Below are 5,409 nucleotides of genomic sequence, written 5' to 3'. Positions count from 1 at the left end.
CATCCATTGTTCCTGATCCTGTTCTCTGGAGCAGCAGAAAACAAGCTAGCTTTCTCCTCAACATGACATCCCTTCAAATATTTAAACAGGGCTATCATATCATCTCTTAACCTTCTCTTCTCCAGGCTAAACATCCCCAGCTCCCTAAGTCATTCCTCATAGGGCAAGGTTTCCAGACCTTTCACCATTTTAGTCACTCTCCTTTGGACACGCTCCAGTTTCTCAATGTCCTTTTTGAATTGTGGTGCCCAGAACTGGACACAATATTCCAGGTGGGGCCTGACCAGAGCAGAATAGAGTTTTTTCCCCCTTTTTAAAGCTGTCAATCAAGTGCTTAAGTGATTAGATGTCACAGTGACGTCAGCTGCTTCGATGCATATTGATGCAGGCTATTTTTGTTCCCCATTCCCATTTGCGTCTTTCAAACCTGTTTTTTTGTTTGTTTGTTTTTAGCGGTCAATGAATTGCTGAAGCGCCTGAGCACTTGGGTGTCTAGGCGTCATTGTGATTGGAAGAGGGGAAGAAGAGGAGGAGGAGGAAGAGGGAGCTGGCTTGGTGGCTAGAGAATTGGAGGAGACAGACTGGCCATGCAAACCCACTGGGAGAACTTGGGCAAGACACACTCTCTCAGCCTTGCAGGAGAAAGTAAAGGCAACCCCCTTGAAGAAACTTGCCAGGGAAACTCTGCAGGGTCACCATAAGTCCGAAAGGAATTGAAGGCACACAACAACAACAACAACAACAACAACAACAGAAGTGGAAGAGGAGGAAGAGGGGAGGAAGAGGAGGAGGAGGAGCAAGAGGGAAGGAAGAAATCACCTAGTTTGACACTGCTTTTAAGCATCCTGGCTCAAGGCTATGGCATTCCGGGAGTTGGAGTTTGTTGTGGGCCCAACTCAGAATTCCACAGCCTAGAGACAGGAAAGAGTGAAAGTGGTGCCAAACCAGGTGATTTCTCCAATGTAGATACAGCCTAAGTCTCTCTCTCTTGGGGGCCCCGCTTGCCCCAGCCTAGCTATGGGCCTGCTACACATGTGATCACTTCCTGCACCACCGAGGAAAGGCTACGTGAATGGGAAAATGGCGCTGGGAATGCCAGGAAAGAGAACAAAGCGGGAGACACTCCCAGACCAGCCCCTTTAACATTGGCCCTCCCATCCCAAAATACCCAACGTTCCCATGAATTTACCCCAGATCAGACATGGTCCATGGCAAAAGAACCGCTGGAAAAGTGGTGTCAGGATAACCCAGGTTATCCACCGCTGATTCAGGTTTTCGCTAGAGAAATCAATCAAACTAGGATCAAACGCGAGTTCAAATGAGAATGATGTTCCTATAATCTGATTCTTGATTCACTTTATAGCCCAATGGGAATGGGGCCTAAGTCTACTTCCTCACCAAATGCATCTGAGGAAGTAGACTTAAGTCTACAAAAGCTCCTGCCACCAACTTCTTTCAGTGAGTCTCAAAGGTGCTATAAGATCTCTTTACTTTTTTTTGGGGGGGGGGGGGTTGTCGTTTGTAAAATGGTTGGGCTGGAATTGTTCGAAAACTGCATTCTGCCTCCGACCCAGAGACTCTGAGGCGCATGAAAACAAAGCAAGGAGAACTCTTTCCCCACAACGGATCATTCCCAGCTCAGCCGCTCTGGTTCAATTCCCAGGATTGGGCCTGTTAGTTTGCATTTCCCACCTCTCTCTTGCTGCTGATTATGTTTTACAAGAGGGGACATTTAGTAAGACAGTTCTGCTGATGCCGAGTTCCCAGCCCTTGAAATGGAAACCCAGCCAAGCATGGTTCTCCCTACAGACGTGCGCACTTGCAACATCAGGGCATCCTTGTGAAAACAAAGCCCCACAGCCCTGAGTCACAGCCTTTGGCTGGCGTTTCTTCCATCGTGGTTCCTTTCTTAATTGCACCAGACACAATTCTGCAACTGGGGCAGCAAAGAGAGAAATATTCCTCCCCCCCCTTTTTTTTTTGCAGGGGGATAAAGTGACCTCCCACCCCCTCCCACACTCCCATTCCCAACTGCAATTCCTAGTGTCAAACCCAAATGAGAAACATCTACTGGGAGCCAGAGAGTTACTGTCAGAAAAGTCTGTTTCTATGACAACCCCAAATCCCCAAACTCAGTTATCCTCTTTCATCAAAACTTACATGCCACTACTAAAAATAAAAATAATAAAAAAAAAAAAAATAGGGAGGGGAAGGAACCCAAAGATTTTAATGAACAGAATATATATAAGAGATCAATGGCGGCTTCGTACAGGCTTCCCCTTCTGTTCTAATCTTGCCATTTGTTTGAATTTAATTAAAACTCCCACTTGGTAATAAACAGCCGAGATTCCTGGTAAGGTCGAGGCCCTCCTTTTCCAAGGTGCAACTCCCTCCAGACCCTTGGATGTTCATTTCAAAGACAGCTTTGGAGTATGCGCCTGCCCCCAAGATTTTGTTTATGAGGAACTCAATCTCTGGTGCTCATTGCAGTTGTACCTTTCCGGGGTGCCTTTATTTCTTTTTATTTCTTTAAGTTTTTATTAAAGTTTTCATTTAACAGTAAAATAAATCATAACATACATAGAAACATACTACATACATACTTACAGACAACCTTTAAAAATACAGGTTTAGTCTCCCTTATAAGGAATGTTTAGGACCAGAAGTATTTTGGATTTTGGAATATATGCATATTCATAATGAAACATCTTGGAGATGGGACCCAATTCCAAATATGAAAATCATTTATGTTTTTTGTATCCACCTTAAACACAATATTTCTAATCATTCTCTGCACAAAACAAAGTTTGTACATTGTACATTGTTTGTACATTGTACAATGTACATTGAAGCATCGGAAACCAGAGGTGTCACTGTGTCAACCACCCCTGTGGTCAATTTTAGATGTTGGCAAATTTTGGATTTAGGAATTCTGGATAAAGAAGATTCAATCTGTATCAGAAAGGAAAGTTCTTTAAATTCAAAGACCTTGCCTTGTTATGCTTGGGAAATCTAGCACCTTTGACACTAAGGTACTGCACTAAGAGTGGAAAAACAAAATGCATAGATATAGATTGGGGACACTGTTGATGCAAACGTGAGTGCGTAGAGTAAACTTGGAAGCCTTGTGTTGAAGATAAACAACTGTTAGCTGCCGGGGCATGCCAGGAAAACAGCTGCTACAAGAAAGGCAAACCGACACCTGGCTTATCTCCATAGAGGCACTTTGTTTATTTGTTGCCAAAGACACATGCAAGAACAATCACCAACACCATCCACCCACTACAAACCCCAAAATGTACAAATGGACATCTGAGCTTATATACACATTTGCCATGTGGCAATCTAGCTCAACCCCTTCCTGTACAATTTCCTGTGCATCTTGGAATATCTTCCCCCTTGCAAAGATGACACAGTATATTTACATATTGTTATGTGCTCTCTGGCACACACTGTGACCTTGGACATCATCTGCTGGTTTGAGTCCCAGCTGCAGCCAATTCTAGGCTTCTGCAAAGTGAATAACCAAAATGTTACATCTGAACATTTTTATACACTCTATACATTAACAGACACCTGGCTGAACGAGACTACATGTGAAAGGGATCTAGGAGTCCAAGTAGACCACAAATTGAACATGAGTTAACAGTGTGATGCAGCAGCTAAAAAGGCCAATGCAATTTTAGGTTGCATCAATAAAAATATAGTGTGTAGATCAAGAGAAGTAATAGTGCTACTCTATTCTGCTCTGGTCAGGCCCCATCTGGAATCCCGTGTCCAGTTCTGGGCTCCACAATTCAAAAAGGATGTTGAGAAACTGGAGCATGTCCAAAGGAGGGAAACTAAAATGGTGACGGCCCTAAGAGGAACGACTTAGGGAGCTGGTGATGTTTAGCCTAGAGAAGAGAAGGTTAAGAGGTGATATGATAGCCCTGTTTAAATGCTTGAAGGGATGTCATATTGAGGAGGGAGCAAGCTTGTTTTCTGCTGCTCCAGAGAACAGGACCTGGAACAACGGATGCAAGCTACAGCAAAAGAGATTCCACCTCAACATTAGGAAGAACTTCCTGACAGTAAGGGGTGTTTGACAGTGGAACAAACCCCCTCGGAGTGTAGTGGAATCTCCTTTCTTAGAGGTTTTTAAACAGAGGTTGAATGGTCATCTGTCAGGGATGCTTTGACTGAGAGTCCCTGCATGGCAGGGGGTTGGACTGGATGGCCCTTGTGGTCTCTTCCAACTCTACAATTCTGTGATTCTACTAACTGCTAGCCTGAGGTTTTGCAGACTTGCTTGCCCCAATCTTATTTATCTATATAAAAGGTCCTTATTTATCTATATAAAAATCAGTCTCCTCAGGGACAGTATTGGAGGGTGAGGACAACATTTGGACAAGTTCTCTCTTTGGATTATAGCTCCCAGAACCCTGCAGCCTGTGTGCAACTGGTAGTCCTCCAGATGTCATTGGACTGCAAGTCCCATAATCCCTCAATACTGAGTGCGCTACCTAGGAGAGATAATAGTTTTGGTAACACGAGATAGACTTGCATGTATACGACTGCCTCAGATGCATGAGGAAGTTGCTTAGGTTTCCGTTCATCTTCTTGAGCTGCAGATGGTCAAAGCTGCGTGAATCTGTGGATATGCATTGGCCAAGGATACAGAGCGTAAGTTTACACTCATGGAGTTACATGGCTCTTATGGAATATTACTTCTTTTGTGACTTGTGACATTATCCTATGGAGGTAAATCCTCAACTATCTCATCCTTACATGTGAGAACAAATCATTACAGTAGTTTTCTCTCCACTATCAGATGATATTCCTCCAAAGTATTCTCCCTCCCCATATTCAAATCCCTTGTACAGGAAATATTCAATGCAGGAAAACATTATTATTTTGTGGGGATGATTTCTGTGCTGAAAACAGGTCTCTTATACAGGAAGCAATCTTTTCTTTACAGGAAACCCATTTTCTGCAGTGTCAACAGGGTTTGAATCCCAGCTTGGCCCTGAAACACATTGGGTGATGTTGAGCAAGTTATACTTTTTCAGCCTCAGAGGATGGCAATGGCAAACCCTTTCTGAAGAAACTTGTCAAGAAAACCCCAGGATAGGTTCACCTTTGGGTCACCATAAGTCAGAAACAACTTGAAGGCACATAACAATAACAACAAACAAGGAGGTTATACAAAACAAGAACAACATGTTTTTTCCTCTGAAAAATAATTTCTGCGCACAACTTTGAGACTTCAAACACCAAGGTAAAATTGTGCAAAATTCTTACTGGTCTATTATTCTTCCTAAGGGAACTCACCCAACTATTAGGATCCCATTTATCAGCCTGGGAACAAATAATTGTGAATATTCTTTCCTCCTCTTTGCTGTGCAACTAAATGGGCTCACCTACATG

The sequence above is a fragment of the Sceloporus undulatus genome, chromosome 4 (assembly GCF_019175285.1).
Source record: "Sceloporus undulatus isolate JIND9_A2432 ecotype Alabama chromosome 4, SceUnd_v1.1, whole genome shotgun sequence".
In the NCBI taxonomy this organism is placed as follows: Eukaryota; Metazoa; Chordata; class Lepidosauria; order Squamata; family Phrynosomatidae; genus Sceloporus; species Sceloporus undulatus.
This window is presented reverse-complemented; position numbering follows the sequence as displayed.